Consider the following 21447-nt stretch of genomic DNA (forward strand, 5'->3'; position numbering starts at 1 on the left):
ATTTTTGTTTTCTTTGGTTAAATACCTAGTAGTATGATTGCTGGGTTATAGGGGAGTCCTATTTTTAACTTTTTGAGGAAGCTCCGTACTGTTTTCCAGAGTGGCTGCACCAGTACTCACCTGCAGTGTAAGAAGTGAAACTGTTTTCTTAATTTCATTGTCAGATTCTTCAATGAAATTGGGTAGATATACACTGACTTGTGTTTAGATCTTGTATCCTGCCACTTGGCTGATCTTATTTGTTAGCTCTAGTGTGTGTGTGTGTGTGTGTGTGTGTGTGTGTGTGTATTCTTAAAGATTTTCAATATATAAGATGATGTAGATCTCAAATAGAGATGGTTCTCCTTCCTTTTCTGTCTGGATGTCTATTTGATTTACTTGCCTAATTTCTCTAGCTAGAAATTTTAGTACAATGATACTGGAAGTGGCAAGAGCAGACATCCTTTTCTTGTCCCCATTTTAGGGGGAAAACTTTCAATTTTTCACTGGTGTGATGTTGGTAATATCTTCTTGGATGCCTTTTATTCAATTAAAGAAGTATCCTGCTATTCCTAGTTTGTTGAATGTTTTTTATTATGACAGGATGCAGATTTTGTAAAGCACTTTTTCTGCATCTATTGAGATAATCATGTGGATTTGTCCTTTATTTTATTAATATGGTTTTTCACATTGATTGATTTTCATATATATGTGAAACACTCTTTCATTCCTGGAATAAATCCTGCTTGGTCATGATGTGTACTGCTTTTACTATATTGCTGTATTTGGTTAGCTAGTATTTTATTGACGATTTTGGATTATCATCATAAGGGTTATTGGTCTGTGGTTTTTTTCTTGTGTTGTCTTAATCTGGTAAGACGGCTTCATAGGATGAATTAGAAAGTATTCTCTTATATTTTTTGGAAGAGTTTGAGAAAGTTTGGTGTAAATTCTTCAATATTTGCTGTCTTCTCCATTCTGCATGTTTTAGTTTAGTTTGCTTTTGGTTTTCTAGTTTCTCAAAGTAAAAGATAAGGGTATCAATTTGAGATTTTCTTTTTCAATGCACATATTTACATCTATAAATTTCCTTCAGAGTACTTCTTTTACAGAATCCCACATGTTTTGGTTTGTTGTGTTTTGTTTTCTTTCTATAAAAGTATTTTCTAATTGTCCTTTTGATTTTTTTCACCTACTGGCTTTTAGGGGTATATTGTTTGATTTCCACATATCTGTGAATTTAAAAAATCTTTTGTTATTAATGTTTATTGTAATAATCATTTCAGTTTAGCCAAAAGAAAGCACTAACAGAGAAATTGTAAAATACAAAACATATAAGGCTTATAGAAACCAAATAGCAAAAGGGAGAAATAAGACTCTATCAGTAATTAGATTAATGTCTCTTAAACTCACCACCGTAAAAGCAGATATGGATTTTTAAAAAGCCATCCAACTGTAGGCTATCTACAAGCGACTCACTTTAGATACAGACACAAAATAAGTTGAAAGTTAAGGGATTGAAAAAGATAGTCCATTTGTGTGGACCTTAAAAAAAAAGAACTTAAAATTTCATAAAATACCATGTTGGCAGAGGAGAGAGGTCAAATGATATCCACATAGAAGCTTACTTTCTGTGGTTGATAATTATCGCAATGGGAGTCTTTTGGTTATTACTTACTGGGATATAACTATTCTTCCTTTCTAAAATCTATTTTGAGAGATCTATTCACACACTTTTCCTTCAATTAACCTTGTCATCTGTGCCAGTCATTTATTTATCACTTCTCAGCTTTATATCTACCTTTCTTTGCCTTGCTTTGTGATCCTGGAGCTGGACCTTCAGGACATTTCTCTTTGCCAGTTGGCTTGATGTTAGACTTTGCCAATAGAGAGTATTGGAAGCCCAATGCAAGATCAGAGTAGGAGGAAGTGACTTCTTTTCCTTTACTGGTGTGCTGTGTTCAACTTGGCAGCCACTGAATTGGTAAGCAGGATCCTGAAACTATTCACTGTAGCACCAGCTCTCATGGATTAGAAGTCCATGGCTTCTGGGAAGTTTCTCCATTTCATAGTGGCAATCTGCATTGCTTTTTTAAAACCAGAAATCTCCAGGAAATTTCTCCTCCACCTTAAATACAACTATGGTTCACCCAGTCAAACCAGAATCTAATGGTCATTAGGGGAAACCTGAAGTCTTAGCCCAAGTTTAACTCACAGTAGCCACCTAGATGGTTAGTGTGTGGATTCCATAGCAATTTTTTCCAGTTCTTCAATATATAATTAGAATAAATACACATCGCAACTGGCAGAATCTGTACATTAGCTATGCGACCCATGGTAAAGGCCGTGATGGTAGCAAGATCTAAGTGAAAGTCACTGGGCCTTTTCTTTCCTATTCAAATATTAAAGAATTGTGAAGATTTGTACTGTCATCAAAGATTGTAGAGATGTAGAGAGGTAACATTTAATCACATTCCCATTTAACTTGACTATTTGGCCTGTGCAAAAGTTGGATAGATCTTGGAGAATGAATTTGGTGGCTCTATTTGTAGACAATAATACAGCTACAGTATTTTGACTGGAATAAATCAACATAGACTTTTGGACTTGGTTTGTAAATATTGACCTGGCCAATCCATTTTTCTCCATACAAAAAGTTACAAGGACCACATCTTGGATGAGCTGGAAATAGTAGATAATTTAGTTGCCTTATTAAGACAAATGTGAGCCAAGGAATCATAGATAAATGCCACAAATTTTCAGAAGCTTATCACCTCAATGAAGTTTCTGGAAGTCCAATGGTCTGGAGCACAAGATATATTATTCAAGGTGAAACACAGGTTAGTTTATTTCACACAACCTAGCACAGACACACACACACAAAAGGCATGATGTTCAGGATTTGAAAACAACATATACTTCATTTGTGTGTTCTACTTTAATCTATATACAAATTACCTACAAATTTGCTCTTTTAGCACAAAAGAAGGCTCTGAAACAAGTCTAGGCTTCAAGGCAATTGGATTTTCCCCTTGAACCTTATAATACAGGAGAGCCAATGATACTCAAATTATCTATGGCAAATAAGAATGCTGTATGGAGAATCTGGCAAGAAATCAGAGCATAATTGCAATACAAGCTTTAAGGATTTTGGAAACTACTTATGCCATCTTTAGCAGATAACTATTCTCTTTATGAGACACAGCTTCTGACTTGCTACTTGGCTTTGGTAAAGACTTAATGCTAACCATAGGGTATCAGGTGACCATGAAGTCTGAATTCTCAGTCATGAACTAGTTTTTCTCTGATCTACCAAGCTAAAGCTTGGGCATGAACAAAAGCAATGCATTATCAAGTGGAAATAGTATATATGTGACTGGGCTCAGGTAGATCCCAAAGATATAAATGAGTTGTATGAGTAGGTGGTTTGGGGTTATTTGAAACCAGCTCCTCCTGCAATCCATTCTCTCAATCCACGTTTCTTGCCTCATGGGGAGTTCTTTATGGTTCATGGACAGGGAAGAAAAAAGAAAACCTTATACTGTTTTGTAGATAATTCTGGACAATATGCTCAATGTTACCTAAAAGTGAACACTTCAGTTTTACAGTCCCCACATGGTCCTGGAAGACAGTAGTGAAGTGTAACATCCCACTAGACAGAAATCCAAACAGTATATTTTAATTTGGACAGACTGAAAGATAACAAGAAGTATGGATTACATCATTGATGTAATACTTGTTAATGGTTCTTCATGGTCAGGTTGGATGAATATGAACTTGGAAGAAAAGAGAATGGAAGACTGGTGAGAAAGGAGCTCTTGAGTCAAGAGGTATGTAGATGGACATAGACTGTGAAGATATTTTATTTTACTTGGGGATGTCTACCCAAAGGCATATAATTTGGAGGACACTCAAAATAATAAGGTAGGCAAATAACTCACTCTATGAATGTCAGTAACCTCTTTCCCAGCCATCCCAATGCTTATTCAATGGGTCCATGAGCAAAGAAGTCATGGCAGTAGGGATGAAATATCCCTTTAACAATACTTTGTTACATATCCCTTTAACAAGACTTTAACAACATAGACCACCTATTACCAAGGTTAACACCGACAGTGCTACTCCTGGGTGCCCAATCTACCAGTTACATAGACCGAAATTTTCTGTATGGCACCATTCACCTAGGGAATCCACCACTTGGAAACAGGTTGATTACATTGTACCCTCACCACGAGAAAGCAGGTAAAGATTTAACTTTATTAGAATATAAATATATTCTGAATATGGATTTACCTTCAATGCCCATGATGTTTCTAGCACCACCATGTGCAGCTCAAAGAGTATTTTAATCACTGTCATGAGATTTTACACAGCATTGATTCTGATCAAGAAACTAATTTCTCAGCATGAGCTGCAATGGTCTTCTGGAATTAATTGGTCTTACTACTTACTCCCTCACCCAGACATATTTGACCTAATACAAGGATGAAATGGGTTACTGAAGAGTCATGTATGGTGGTAGCTGTAAGACGCCAGCTTAAAGTGATGTAGTCTCATATGATGTAGTATGTACTTTGACTTAGAGACAATATTATATGGTTATATCCCCCCACCCATAGCCAGAATACATGGCTTCAATAATCAAAGGTATGAAGGGGCTCCTCTCACTATTTTACCTAGTGACCCAGTTACAGAATGTTTTCTTTCTATCCTGAAAACCTTGAGGTCTTCTGGACTAGAGACCTTACTTCCCAGAGAGAGAATATTTCCACTAAGGAACACAGTAATGCTTCCGTTCACTTTGAAGATAAGACTGAACATTTTAAGGTTTCTCAGATCACTGAATGGAACGATTGGATTGATCCCAATTATTAAGGAAAACTGGTTTGCTATTACACAATAGGGTGCCTTTCAATATTTCCATGACCACTGGTAAATGCTAATGGAAAATGACGGCAATGACTATATTAAAAAGTAAAAACCATTAAGGATCCTTCAGAAATGATGGCTTGATGTACTCTACTAGGGAAAGTGCCAAAACCACCTGAATTTAGAAAGGAAATTTAAAATATAGTATTGGGAGAGAGAAGTCACAGTACCTTTTCATGACCAATTACAGAAATCATATGATATATAATTTATATTTTAAAGACTTACAAAGTTAACCTTCAACAACCCTGTATAGAATGATAAGGAGAAAAAGGAGAAAAAATATACATAGATAGATAGATATGTAGATAGATAGATATTTAGATATCCAGCTTATAAATCCTTAAGGGAAAACCAAAAAGACTGTGAATGAATTTGAGAATTAATTAATATAACCAACAATAGATACTTCCAGTCAAGACTCATAGAGAATTCCCTAAAAGATAGGAAGAAGGCACAGATACAAAGCAGCTTCCCAAATACTGAAATGTCTGCTATGCACACAATATATTTATTTTGGAAAAATTTTACAGACATATTGAATAAATTCTCTTCAAATCTCTAAGGTATGGGCTTATTAGTAAAATAATAAAGTATGAAAAAATCTTTAGCCACACTTGTTATTAACATGAGTGTATCTTAATTACTGCAAAATATGGTTCCGGTATACCTCTTCTGATTACCGAAGAGAGTATTTAGATAAAGAGTCAACTGAGTAATGTAATCCTGAATGATTTAAGGCAGTATATATTTTAATACATTTTGTTTTTAGTGATATCAGTGTGAATCAGTATTATTTTTTGTAGACAGTATAAAATTCTGACTTGTACTCATCTTATTTTTGATGTACATGGCTATTTATCTGCTGTTGCCAAAATGAAATATATTAGTATTGGAAATAATCATGAGATAAATTGGTATCAGAGAAAATAACATCACAATAGTAATAAAAGATTCTGCTATTTACTTATTGCAATGAGAATGTTTCCTATGAAGCATGCTTTCTAACTTACATTCCGCTTTTCTCAACTTAATTTAACATTTAAGAATTAAAAAACAAAAAAGGCCTTGGAGGAAACAGCTATTCCTTGGAACCTGAGCAAAATATGACTTGCAGTGGGAAGGTTCAAAGCACTAACTGAAATACACCCACTGTGCACAGCGTAGTGGGGGTTGGAGGGGGAGAAAGTCCTCTCTGCTGACCACAAGACAAAAGGTTCATATACTACGTAAATCTGCCTGTGAATAAAAACTGTTACTATATGATGAGTAGGGAAACAGGATTTCTTTTTTTTTTTTTAATTTTTTTTTCAACGTTTATTTATTTTTGGGACAGAGAGAGACAGAGCATGAACGGGGGAGGGGCAGAGAGAGAGGGAGACACAGAATCGGAAACAGGCTCCAGGCTCTGAGCCATCAGCCCAGAGCCTGACGCGGGGCTCGAACTCACGGACCGCGAGATCGTGACCTGGCTGAAGTCGGACGCTCAACCGACTGCGCCACCCAGGCGCCCATCAGGATTTCTGATAGATAAGACCCTGAAATAGCAACTAGTTATTAGGAATTCAGGTAAAAATCAGGAATGAAGTATTATTTGAACAATAACAGGGAATATATATTTATGCAACCTCCATCCACTCACTGCTTTATTATTTCATTCATTAATCATTTATTGAGCTCAACTTATTTGACAGAGAATGGAAAAAAAGAACACTTGAAGAAGCAAAATGTTACTTTTCTCACATATATTATAGTCAAGCAGAGAAGAAAATAAAACAAATTTAATAAATGGCCATGGAAGTAAAAAATCATACACATGGAAGTAACCAAAGATTACTTGAAGGTTACTAAGTGGTTGTGATAGTCTGCTTGTTTATTTTGAACTTATACGATGTGGTCATCTTGTGAAAATGTACTGACTTAAACATTTGTGGCTGGTGTACTTTTCAATAAAAACTTGAAGACAAATGGTAAGTAATAATGATAATAAAAATAATAATATTTTGGCTTTTGAAAGGATGAATACTCAGCTTTCCAGAAATTTCTACTAATTTGAATAATTGATTTACTGACTATCTAAATAAACCAGGTTTTTCATTATTGATTTTGAATTTATGTGACTTGCCCAAGGAGAGCTTCTTTTTAAAATCTTACCGTTGATCACTAGATCATAATAATGGTTGAGATCTTTTCATCTAAGGACACTACAAAATAAGTAAAATCATTGAAAATTGTAAAAACAAGACAAAACAAAACAAAAACTTCACCACAGTTTAGCAATGGCTCTGCTTGTACAATAGGATACCTGTTAAAGAACATATTAATGCTATTTGGAGAATAATATGTAGCTATTAAAGGAAACATCTTGGATGTACTCTGGTTTTGTATTAATACATAAAATTGGGTTAAACTGTGATTAAACACGTGCATTAGTGAGGCTTCTTGGTTGCAAGCTAAAAAACTGTATCCTTAGTAACTGAAGTGGAAAATCAGTTTATTGGAAGATTACTGGGTTGTTCAGCAAAACTGATAAAAACTTTGGAAGTTCAGAAATTAGGTCAAAACCAATGGAGACTGGTAGCAGAGGTCATGCTTAAGGCCTTGATACAGAAATAATTTGGTTTGGACATTGTTAATACACTATACCATTAAACTCTTCATGTTGTCCCTTGAATTATCATCAAAATGGCTACCAGGTGAGAATTTATCTTTACAGACCTGAGACTTTGGTTCATGATTTCAAGATTCAAACTCCCAGGTAGAACCATCTGATTGGTCATAGTCCCTGCTTCTCATGAAGTCTCACATAAAATAGAAAGAGTGTCTAGATGTTGCTTAACTTAAAAAAATAATAATCAACAAAATCACATTACAAGAAAAATAAAGCAACTTCTTAGATGTATTTTATTATTTTTTTAGTGGGCTTTTCCCCAATTTGAGGTTTGACCTTACAACCCCTAGATCAAGAGTCACATGCTCTAGTGACTGAGACAGCCAAATGCCCCTCAGATTTATTTTCAATACCTGTGGACTGTGTACTCCAGGACTCTAGTTAAATGAAAGATACCAGTGGCCAGCTACTAAAGTGATCATCTTAAGTAGTTATGTGAAACAGACAGCATGATAACAAATAGGACTTCCCTTAAAAGGGAGTTGAATTGAATTGAATTTTGAGGTTTGTTCTCTTTTTAGTTTTATTTATACATCACATATATTTCTCTTAATCTCTAAACAAATTAGAAACTATGGAAATTAAAGATTATTTTTATTTATTTATTTATTTATTTATTTATTTATTTATTCTAGGTCCCACTATAATAAAGTTTGCTTACTAAAATAAGAATTTAAAACAATATAAAATATATTTTTCATGTTATTTGAGTCTATATGGTTTACTATGATTTTAGAATCTAATAGCTAGATCATAGAAGCTCTTTTAGAGTCAAATCATTTTTAGAAGTAAACTATAACCTCAAAGTGTTAAACACTGAAGAAATTACTATTTCAGAGTGCAGAGGATTTTTAGGGCAGTGAAACTACACTGTATGACACTATAATGGTGGATATATGTTATTATAACTTTGTCCAAATCTATAGAATGTACAACACTAAGAATGAACCCTAATGTAAACTATGAGCTTCCAGTGATATTGATTTGTCAAGGTAGGTTTCTCAATTATAGCAAATGTCCCACAGTGTTGGGAGGATATGGATAATGAGGGAGGTTGTGCATGTGTGGGCGGGGCACAAATGGGAAATATCTGTACCTTCTGCTTACTATTTCTGTAAACCTAAAACTGTTCTAAAATTAAAATCTATTAAAAACTACTGTTATGGTTTGAAGTTGTGGTGATTTAAAATATTTTCCATTAGAAAATTATAATGCTCATGAGCAAAATAGAAATTGATATGCTAGTTTCCAAAGATGGCAATCATCATTTCCTTCCTTTGCCTATAAATGTATATGCTTCACCTCATACCAAAATGATGAGTCTACTTCCCTGCCCCTTGAATCTAAGCTGTTCCTTGACTTGTTTGAAGAATCAACTGAGATGGAAGTGACACTGTGTCAGTTCTGGGCCTAGCTTTTTAAAATATTGGCTGCTTCATCTTCTGCACTCTTGGTCAACCACCATGTGAGAAGTCCGATATGACCATACTGTCAGGAAGCCTAAGCTAGCCATGTGAATAGTCCAAGTGGGGAAAGAAAAGTGAATGGTCAGCTGTGAACTGTGTGATCTTTTCCAGCTGAGGCACCAGGCTCAGAAGAAGCTTCCATGAAGAAGCCACCTTTTGTGATCCAGCCCCATGAGGTATCATGTGGAACAGACTAGCTGCACGGGTGAATTTAGCCCAGATTGAAGAATCATGATAAATAATAAACAGAGCTTTTTTTTTTTTTTAAGTTTATTTTATTTATTTTTGAGAGAGAGAGAGAGTGCACAGGGGAGGGACAGACAGAGAATCTCCACACTGTCTGCCCAGAGCCTGACGTGGAACTGGATCCCACAAATCATGAGATCATGACCTGAGCCAAAATCAAGAGTTTAGAGTCTGGTGCTTAACCAACAGAGCCACACAGATGCCCCATAGAACTAAGTTTTGTGTGTGCTTATCTAGTAGTAGACAACTGGGATGGAATGGTACCTAATGTAGGACACTATCATGACAAAAACTTAAAACATATGGTATTAGTTTTGAAATGAAAGCTAGCAAAGAGATTGGAGATCAGAAGGGAAGGCATTACTGGAATGCAGGGAACCAGTTGAAACACCTGGTGAGACTGTCACCTCGAGTGGTATGGAAAATAAAAACTGGACTCGGAGAAATTATGGATCTGGATGCATATATTTCTAGGCAGAATTTTGCAATTAAATTTGACCTCATTTAGCTGCCTATGATAACATATTGCAAGAGAAAAATGATATAAAGAAGGAACACTTCACGGGGCGCCTGGCTGCTCAATCGGTTGAGCGTCCGATTTCGGCTCAGGTCAAGATCTCACAGTTCGTGGGTTCGAGTCCTGCATCGGTCTCTGTGCTGACAGCTCAGAGCCCGGAGCCTGCGTCCGATTCTGTGTCTCCCTCTCTCTCTGCCCCTCCCCCGCTCACACTCAGTCTCTCTCTCCTTCAAAAAAAATAAACATAAAAAAAAAAAAAGAAGGAATACTTCAGTCAAGGAGACTAAGCAAGAATTTTCTGAGTTATGTTACCAACTCCTCTAGACAACCAAAGATTTTCAAGGAAAAAATGACCTGAGAACAAAGACCAAATCCAAGATGCTGCTAATAAATCATGGAACCAGTATCAGTTCCAAATTGGGAGATAAGATTCCAGAAAAATTTAAGGCAGTGCCTAAAATTAGAGCCTCTTACCTAGCGAAAGGTATTTCTTTTTTTTATTATTATTTAAAAATGTTTTTATTATTTTTATTTGAAAAAATTTTTTGAATGTTTATTTTTGAGGGAGAGTGACAGAGTGTGAGCGGGGGAGGGGCGGTGAGAGAGGGAGACACAGAATCTGAAGCAGGCTCCAGGTTCCAAGCCATCAGCACAGAGCCCGACATGGGGCTCGAACTCATGAGCTGCAACATCATGGCCAGAGTCAAAGTCAGACCACCCAACTGACTGAGCCACCCTGGCGCCCCTTATTATTTAAAAATTTTTAATGTTTATTTATTTTTGAGATCGAGAGAAACAGAGTGCGAGCGGGAGAGGAGCAGAGAGAGAGGGAGACACAAAATTGGAAGCAGGCTCCGGGCTCTGAGCTGTCAGCATAGAGTCCAACACAGGGCTCTTACACACGAACCAGGAGGTTATGACCTAAGCTGAAGTCAGATATTCAACTGACTGAGCCACCCAGATGCCCCTAGAGAAAGGTATTTCTAACCATCTTAAGATCATGAACCTTAAGAGCATAGACCCACAGCACAATATCTCACAAAATGAAGTATTAACAGGTCCTGCTTCAAAAAGACCTGTGAGTGTAGTTTTGATCTAATGAAATAAACCCAATAAGATTCAGAAGATCTACAATGTTCTCAAGAGCATTTTATTGGCAAAAATTGCCACAAATGTGGACTTAAAGAGGTAGAGACAGAAAAAAAAGCTAAAAAGATTTTGGGGCCTGAAAACTTCTATGGGCAGGAAGCAGACTGAGAAAGTTATTTAGTTGAAAGCATAAACCATTTCCTATAGAAAAAGAGAATTAACTCAGAGGATAGGGCAAAGAGCGTGCAGGAAGAACTCAAGAGCCATGTGGAACCATTTCCAGAGAGCACACATATATCCTAGCCAAGGAACATACTGTGTACCTTGTCTCTGGAGCAGGGCAGACTTGGGAAATATTCCCTGCTGGATTTTAGAATTACTCTGGACTATTGGCTGATAAAGGTCTTCTGCTTTCCCCTGCTTGAAAGAGAGTTATACTATTCACTGTATGGCAGCTTGTGTTCCTTTACATGGCAAAAGGGGCTTAGCAGATGTAACTAAGTTAAGGATCATAAGGTGTGAAGATTATTCTGAATTAACCAGATGAGCCCAACTCTAAAAGGGAGGAAAAAGGGTCGGAGTCAGAGGAAAGGGTGTGTGACAACAGAAGCAGGGGTTTTGGTGAAAGATGAGAGAGAGAAGGGGGTGGAGGGAGAGAGATTTTAACATGTCACACTGCCTGCTTGAAGATGGAGGAGAAGCCGCTAGCCAATAAATGCAAGCAGACAATAAATACAAGTTGCTCTTGAAGCTGGAAAAGACAAGGGAACAGATTCTTTCCTCCAGCCTCCAAGAAGTAAGGCAGGCCAGCCAACACCTTTATTTTATGAAAATGATGAGACGAATAAAACTGATTTTGGACTTCTGATCTCCAGAACGGTGAGATAGTATACGTTTCTGATAATTTGTTATAGCAGATATTGGAAACTAATATACTGTTTTACTACTGTATGTTGGGTATAGAGGAAAGATAGCGTCTTACTTCATAGGTCTCTGATCCTGAGGAACTGCATTCATGTGTCTCTGCATCTGACATGGATAATGAGACACTGGATTGAATATCTGAGCCTGATGCCACAATGGGCTGAGGTTTTGGAGATCTTAGAATGTAATTTGTATGTACACACAAAGAATGCATTTTGCATGTGGAAAATCATGAATTGTTTGGCCACAGGATGAACTGGAGTAGATATCCTCTGAAGACAGCCACCATCAATTCCTGCCCTCCCTCCATGCTGCTCCTCCCATCAGGAGGTGGAGTTTATCACATTTCTCCTTGAATCTGGCCTGGCTTTGTAGCTTTCTTTGACCAACAGAATTGAGCAAAAATGAAGCTGTCAGTTTCATATCTAGCCTGTAAGAGGATTGACAGCTTCTCCTCCTTCTCTCTTGGAAGACAGCCCTTATGTAGAAAATCTTCTGTGATGACCATTGCTGTGTGAAGAAGTAAGGTTGTATGATAAAAGAGAGAAGCCTTATCAATTCCTAGCTGTTGCGCCAATCCTAAACAATAAAGCCATCTTGGATGAAGTCAGATACTATGACTACCTGAACCAAAACAAACACACAAACAAACAAACAAACAACATAAAAAACCCAGATATACCCAGCCTTAGTTGCAGAATCATGAGAAATAATATATACATTACTAGTATTTTAAGCTGTTAAATTCCTGTGGGTTTTCTATGCTACAATACAGAATTGAAAGAGTTAATGTGAGCTGTAAAACAAAATTAATGTCAGAGTTTTATTGTCTGCACTTTTAGCATTAATGAATCTAAAGTTATCATTTTACATTGCCTAAACAGGGAAAATTTTGATAAAAGGTAGTTTGGTTAAAGTCAAACTTTCTATGTTAACAAAAATCCCACAATATACATCCCTCAATAAGGGATTTGCCACATTTTTATTGTTACTTAGATTTTTTTGCTTTTAACTGTTTTTTTTTTCATTTTCGTTGCCTGAGATTGTATGCTATGATTTTACCGCTTAATGTCATAAAGGATCATTATATCATGAAAAGCACATTAATAATTTAAACTCTTGAAGATAGAATCAGTTATGCAAAAAGATGTTTCCCTCTTTAGACCCAATAATCTTGACTAATAGTCAGGTAGGATTTGCATGGTCCAAATGTCTAGATAGAAAAATATTGGCACATGGATAGATGGATGGATAGAAATAAAAAAGATGATAGGTAGATGATAGATAGATAGATAGATAGGCAGAAAATCAATGAGATGGACAAGCAGACATATAAGGCCTTGTTAACTTGGGACTTTGTTGTGCAAAAACAAAAGAACATATTGAAACTTATCAAAACTAAAGTCCAAAATAAGCACTTTTTACCAATACCCATTCACCATGAATTGTGAATGCTAGAAAGTAAATTCTGATTATCAGTCATCAAGTCCTTTTTTATTTATGGTTAACTAGGATGACCGAAGAAATAGTTGTTGTTTGGTCTGAAGTTATTTATAGCCAAGTAACAAATTCCTCAGAACTTAGTAGCTTAATATATTTATTATCTTGTACATCTTATGAAGTTCCAGGATCCTAGAGCAACCTAGATGAGAGATTCTGATTCAGGGTCTCTTATGAGGTTATAGTCAAGCTGTCAGCTAGCTCTATATTCATCTCAAGACTTGACTAGGGCTGAAGGATCAGGTTTCAAGCTCATTCACATGGTTATTGGCAGGCCTCCATTTGCTCAAACTGCCAGCTGGTATTGCCATCATTAACATGAAGGAAATTACCTTTGAATATATAATAGGAAAAATATAATCAGAGAATATAGGAAAATCTCTCCTGATAAAGACTTGTCAAACTTTAAGAGATATCAAAGACTATATCCTAAACATCTAAAACCTCTGTCACAGGTTAACATGTAACATCTTATTTTGTATTACAACACATTACCTATCTTTAGGGATATTATAGCATACCATAATACATACGGTTTGTGAAGGGTTTGAGGGGAAAAAGAAAGTCTACCATTTTTGAAAATGGTAAGTTATGAAGATACTCTAATGTATATTAACTATGTACATGAAAAAAATGTTTGTTTAGCTGTGGGTGCATGTACACTTCAAATCCGTGATGCATTTCTGTTCTTATATATTTGTGTATGCCCAGTTCTGCTTGAGAATCTGTGATAGTTTTAAACCTCTTAGAGGAAAAGGAGTGGTTTTTTTGTCTTCGGAATGTTTTCTCTTGTTCTTTTTATTGCCCTTAAAAGAAATTTCAATGATGATTCAGAGGCCATGGTGTCAAGTCATTCTGTGATGATAGCTTGGAAACTTCAGAAAGTGTTTCAGGGATAATAAGTACCAGGGAGGGGCGCCTGGGTGGCGCAGTCGGTTAAGCGTCCGACTTCAGCCAGGTCACGATCTCACGGTCCGTGAGTTCGAGCCCCGCGTCGGGCTCTGGGCTGATGGCTCAGAGCCTGGAGCCTGTTTCCGATTCTGTGTCTCCCTCTCTCTCTGCCCCTCCCCCGTTCATGCTCTGTCTCTCTCTGTCCCAAAAATAAATAAACGTTGAAAAAAAAATTAAAAAAAAAAAAAAGTACCAGGGAGAGTATCAGCAGTAGCATTACACACGTTCATAGGCAACCAAGCCTTCAAATTCTGAATAGTCTGCCCTGAGAATACATTGTATGACAATTTCTGCAGAAAGATAAAGTGAATTCTCATATTAATGATTATGAAACACTATACACAAAACTAAATGAATTTCTTGTTAGCAAAACTGTAAAATTATGGCAAGAGGTGTTCTTCTTGTTTTTGGCATGGTATTGATCTGAAAACGGAAAATGATAATTGTTTTATGGGCAATATACTCATAATTAGAGCTGCATGGAAATTTTTCACATCATGTGTGAAATTATTTTTGCTAAAATTTTTCATTTTTGCTTAGGGCCTTTTTGCTAATTCAATCTTATATAAAAATAGTTTTTGTGTTGGAACAATTTTCCATATTCTCTATTCTAAAATTATACTATGCTTTTCCCCAGGAAGGAATATAGAAAGTCTGTATGTGAACTGGAGACAAAAATCAATCAATACAAAGAGTTATCACAGTTATTTCATTTTTGATTGGTTAAGATCTTTGAACATGGAAGCAAACTTGGGTCATTCAGGGAAGTTTTTTAGCTCTCTGTAAGAGAAAGCTCAATTAAACATGGCTTAAACAATAAGGACTATTAATTCAAGAATTATTACAAGAACTGGTAACACCTGTTGTTTCAGAGTTGTTGAACTCAACGCCTCTGAGAAGCTCTTGGCTTTACTGTCATGGTGACAATTGAGAAGATCATTCATGCTGTTCCAAGCATCTTTTCTTTCTACGTCAGTGACCAATGCAGGCAAGAAGAAAGTACATGGATTCTTTTCAATTAACTATCTCTTTATTAATCTGAAGATTCTTTATTTTTTAAAAATTTTTAACGTTTATTTGTTTTTTGAGAGACAGAGAGAGACAGAGCACAAGCGGGGGAGCGGCAGAGAGAGAGGGACACACAGAATCCAAAGCAGCCTCCAGGCTCTGAGCTGTCAGCACAGAGCCTGACGAGGGCCTCCAACCCACGTACTATGACATCATGACCTGAGCTGAAGTCAGACGCTTTACCAACTGAGCTACCAAGGTGCCCCTACCCTGGACATTTTTAATAATCTCATTAACATACTTTGCAGTTGGCTTCTCTTGACTCAATCTGAATATTATTGCAGTAACTATGCTGGGCCAAAGTTCAGCGTGTGGAATCATAAAGGCTTAAGTTACAGGTCAGTGCATGACACTGGGAAAATCGCTTTCCTTCATTTTTAATATGTGGATAACGGTGGTAACGACCTCATAAGGTGTGTGTGTATGTGTGTGTGTAGAGGGGGCATTAAATTAGATCATGCGTATAAAACTTCAAGCATATTTTTGTGTTACAGAACAAATCTTCAATACATATAAATTACATAATGGTTGTTGCTGCTGCTGAAGATGACGATGATTCAGTCTGCTGTATCTCTGTATCACTGCTACATATGTGCCAAATGAACCACATGTCCATAGTCATCTGTTAGCATGGGATAATTGAATATTTACCATTCTGTTGAATTTACATCCTTCTTTTTCCTTGTCATTCATTGAATATTCATTGTTTTCTTGCCACTGTGCAGGCCCTTTCCTTAACCTCTTCTCTTAATTTCCAATCATTATTTGTTTTACCGAAGAGGAATGGTTTCAGAAAGAGTAAATAATCTGTCCAAATCACAGCCAGGATATGGCAGGACAAGGATTCAGGCACAGGTAGGCTTTTTACCACTGCAGGATTTTGCTTCTCTTTCAGAATGCTTTTGTGAATTTTTTTTAACCCATCTATATAATTAAGTGCTGAACTATAAATGTGGCTCTTGGGTTTAGACACCCTAGAGTTTTGTTTTCACTTCCCTCTTTTATCTGGTACTCTTCATTCTTCACAATTTCTCTGAGGATTACTCACTTAATATACTTGTAAAGGGTTCTTATGAGAACTGCTGCATACCGTTAACTAGTTTCCTTGCCCGAACATCGACATTTGAACTAAGTTTTTGCCTTTTTCACATTAAAATTCATTGTATTTCCTGAATTTCTTTTCTGTTGAAATAGATTTCTTGTAAAATATGCCTGCATATCGACTAAACAGATAGTCATGAAATTATGTGCGTGAGTTAGCATTTGCTTCTCATATTGTATGTAGTTCATGTTAAGGGATCAATTGTGGCCTCCTAAAACCCCTGTGTTGCACCCCCAACCCTCAGTATCTCAGAACATTACTGTAATTGGAGATAGGGCCTGTAAACAAGTGATTAAGTTAAAATGAATCTATTAGGGTGGGTTCTATTCCAACCTGACTGGTGTTATCGGAAGAAAAAATTTTGATTCACAAAGAAACACCAGTGATATTTGCACAGAGAAAAGACCACGTGAATACACGGTGAGCAGCCTGCTACAAACCAAGGAGACAGGTCTTCAAGAAAAACTAACCCTGCCAGCATCTTGATCTTGAACTTATAGCCTCCAGAACTGTGAGAAAATAAACATCTGTTGCTTAAGCATCCCAGTATGTGGTATTTTGTTGTGACATACCTAGCAAACTGACAGAGTTTATTTATTTATTCCACAAATATTTACTGCAAATGTCCACTCTACTCCAGGTGGAATGCTTCAAAGAGCAGAGCACCCTAAAATACATGTGAAATACTAGTACCATAGAGGAAAGAACAGTCTATAAGAAAAGCCTGTAAGCTTGTTTTTCTCATTGAGGTCATTGTTGGAGAAGATGATCAAAATCATGGTCATGGCATTGTACCGTGAAAATAATTTCCAGGTGAATTTTTGGGAAAAATAACTATTTTCTTTCCTAAGATATTATGAAATTGTATATACAACAACACAGGTCTAGTTAAGTTGCTAACACTCATTTGTCAATAATTGTCTGTACATTGTAGCAACTTTTTTAAGTTCTTTGTGCTGGGGTAGTTGAATGTTAAGCATGGCTTATAGAAATAGGTAATTCCTTGCTCTCCCTTATTCTGATACCTCAAGTATGTTTATCTTCTGATTTACATGGAAATTGAAATGCCTCATAGGAAAGTGGTATGTATAGACTTGTAAGGTAAATAGACTGAGATAGAAAAATGGGGGCACCTGGGTGACTCAGTTGGTTAAGCATCCAACTCTTGATTTCAGCTCAGGTTATGATCTCACAGTTTGGTTTGTGGGCTCTAACCCCACGACTGGCTCTGTGAAGACAGCATGGAATCTGCTTGGGATTCTCTCTCTCTCTCTCTCTCTCTCTCTCTCTCTCTCTGCTCCTCCCCCGCTCGTGTGCTCTCTCTCTTTCTCTCTCTCTCTCTCAAAATAAATAAACTTCGAAGAAGGTTTAAAAAAAAAGAATGGAGGTAGGTGGCAAGATTGTGTAGGTAGAGAAAATTCTACCTTGGAACATGTGAGGTACTACACAATGAGGCAGTTTTAATTACTGGACCTGAGGCTCCTGATATTGTGTGGCAATCTTCACCTAAACTTTCTGGAAGTAGGTATATGCTGTGGGGATAAAATTGTGTGTGAGATTCTGAAAGTCTGTACTAATTTGTAGCTCTGCTGTACAGAAGCAAAATAAAAATAAAGGAGACATTTTCAGACAACGGAGATGACACCATTATCTGGGGCAATTCAGTGGTAGCCTGAACATTAGCCTGAATGGTGATCCTAAGTAGGAAATAGAAGGAAACAGAGGAATGGCCTCTGCAGAGTATGAAGGGCAGTTCTGAGTGGAGCTGATCTTGGTCTTGATTTTTCTATGACTCCTTGGGTATATAATCTAATGCTCTACAAATTCTAGAAGGAGAGAGTCTCCTGGAAAGGTACAAAATATGGGATCAATGGAGAGACTGATTTACTTTGTATTCAAAGGAGGAGGTCTTGGGATCAAAGTTGATGGCACCGAAATATATCCTCTAAACCTAGAGTGAGCGATCAGATTGGCTACTGAGAGACTTTGCTAGAAATCTTCATAATCTTGGGGCATGAAGCCAAAATCATTCTCAAGTTGGGCGTTTTTTTCTGCTGTAATTTAGGGCTTCTCAATAATTGCTTTATCACATGACTTTGAAAATCCATGCATCACAGCTAATCTTTGTCATACCTAATATTTTAGAATTCAGAGCAAAAAATTCAGTTTTTACACTTTAATTAAATTGCGTATTTTTCAAAATTTGACTCCTTTTAGGGATTAGTAAGCAAAACAAAACAAAACAAAAACCTCTAAGTAAAGAGTATTCTATTGTTAGTGTCTTCACTGATTTTTTTTTTTTTAATGTTTATTTATTTTTGAGAGTGACAGAGCATGAATAGGGGAAGGGCAGAGAGAGAGGGAGGACACAGAATCCGAAGTAGACTTCAGGCTCCGAGATGTCAGCACAGAGCCCAACGCGGAGCTTGAACTCACGTAGCATGAGATCATAACCTGAGCCGAAGTCAGCCGCTTAACCGACTGAGCCACCCAGGCACCCTGCTTTACTGAATTTCTAAATGACTTTATTTTGCTCTGTCATCTTCCCCAGCTGTACAAACAGAAAACAAAAACAAGCAAGGAACAATGGTGACTATAGTATGACAATTCTTTTAACACTCAAGTTCACTAACAGGAAATGTATATAATCAAGTAGCAGTATACAAATATAAAATACATTATACAAATACATAAAATATAAAAAAAACCTTATTTGATTCATCACAATTCATAAGAATTATTATCTGGTTCTTTTTTTTTTTTTTTTTTTTGAAGGGTTACCCAGTTTGCTTTAAGGCAGACTAGTTCTGAAGGCAATTTTTTGCTCTCTTTCTATAAAATGTATATTTTTCATTTCTTAATCTTTTATATATTCTAAATTTAAATTTTTTTTTCAACGTTTTATTTATTTTTGGGACAGAGAGAGACAGAGCATGAACGGGGGAGGGGCAGAGAGAGAGGAAGACACAGAATCGGAAACAGGCTCCAGGCTCTGAGCCGTCAGCCCAGAGCCCGACGCGGGGCTCGAACTCACGGACCGCGAGATCGTGACCTGGCTGAAGTCGGACGCTCAACCGACTGCGCCACCCAGGCGCCCCTATAATCTAAATTTAAAAGCTGAAAAGAGTTTGTTTTTGCAGTACCAGTTGCTTTTTTGAAATTAAAAGCTCAACTCACCCTGTGTTTCTGAGCCTCTTGTGGTTGCCAAGTATTAATTCAACTACAACATGTTATCAGTCTATTTCAGAAAGGAGGTTAAACAGGTCAGTTAACTTTCACCTCTCCTGCCAATTCACATAAACATAAAAGTCACCTTTTTAATTTTTTAATCTACCCTATTTATCTAAATCAAGTCAAAGCAAGTAAATTTAAAACCATTTCCCCATTTGCTCTGTGTTTTATGAAACCTTGAATCTCTGCTAGAGGCTATTTCTGTACTCACTCAAAACATGTGTAGTCATAAATAGAATGAACTTTGTGATGTTAAAATTTTTCAAAAGATATTTTAATGTTGCTCATTTAGGAATATTGCATTGGTGGTGGATAGTGGATACACATACGGATGGGATCACATTTAATTGTGCAAAATAAAACATTGCATACACTTATCAGTTGTTAGATGTTAGTAGCTAGGACAGACATAATCATTCACATTTCTGACAACTTAAAAAATATGTGATTAAACATCTTATTACTTTGGGAAAACTTTCATAATGTCAATATATGTAGCACTATTATTAAGATTAGATAATAAATTTGGTTCTGTCATGGTTTAAATTGTTGCAGTTATTCACTGATTATATAAATTTTAGAATATTCTCAGGGCTTAACTTGGAAAGTAAGATAATGCTTTCCTTCTGTATCTGCTAGTAAATAAGCCTTTAAGAATCATTAAGATTCTTAAAATGATATGGGCAGATAGCCTATTGTTTATTAAAAGCTTGGAGCAGTGGATTTCCCAACTTTTATTTCCTTAATAAAATGTCAGAATGTCAGATTCCTTCAGCTGAACCTATTAAAATTCTGATTCATGGAACCTGAAACGGATCGCAAAATAATAGTGTGTATGTTGTGTGTGTGTGTTGTGTGTTAGGGAGTAGTGGTAATTGAGGGAGGTAAGAGAAGAATACATATGAAGCAATACATAAATACTGGTATTAAATGCTCCCTTTGGTTTTAAAAGGAAGCTGTTTTGTATTCCACCAGTATACCATCTCAGCACTCCACCATCTACACCCAACAGTTGTGAAAGCAGTGGAAGTGTATCAGTTGTTTCTTCAGAGAATTTTGCCAGCATGCATGTGGATGTGTGATTGTATTCTGTTGGCCAGAAAGCTGAGAAGTGAAGTGACCCCAGAACATAGCCCTCCCTCGGTCCCTCCCCACCTTTTGTTGTTGTTGTTGTTTTATTTTTTTTTAAATTTTTTTTTCAACGTTTATTTATTTTTGGGACAGAGAGAGACAGAGCATGAACAGGGGAGGGGCAGAGAGAGAGGGAGACACAGAATCGGAAACAGGCTCCAGGCTCTGAGCCATCAGCCCAGAGCCCGACGCGGGGCTCGAACTCACGGACCGCGAGATCGTGACCTGGCTGAAGTCGGACGCCCAACCGACTGTGCCACCCAGGCGCCCCATTGTTGTTGTTGTTGTTTTGAGAGAGAGAGAGCAAGAACACAAGTAGAGGAGGGGCAGAGAAAGTGGGAGAGAGACTCTTAAGCTCAACGCAGGGTCTGATGCAGGGCTGGATCTCAAGAATCCTAAGATCCTGACCTGAGTCAAAATCAAGAGTCAGATGCTTAACTGACTGAGCCACCCAGGTGTCCCCAGCCTTTCCTCTGATCTACTGTTTTGCTTTCTGCATGAAATTTCAATTACTCTCAGGCACTTGAAGGTCCAGAGGCAGATGATCCTCCTTCTGACATGTTGTCACAAGGTAAATAACAGCCTAACACTACATCACAATGACTACATCATTTATCTTATTTCAACTCATCATGTAGGCATT

The sequence above is a fragment of the Herpailurus yagouaroundi genome, unplaced genomic scaffold (genome assembly GCF_014898765.1).
Source record: "Herpailurus yagouaroundi ecotype Mexico unplaced genomic scaffold, PumYag 141, whole genome shotgun sequence".
NCBI lineage: Eukaryota > Metazoa > Chordata > Mammalia > Carnivora > Felidae > Herpailurus > Herpailurus yagouaroundi.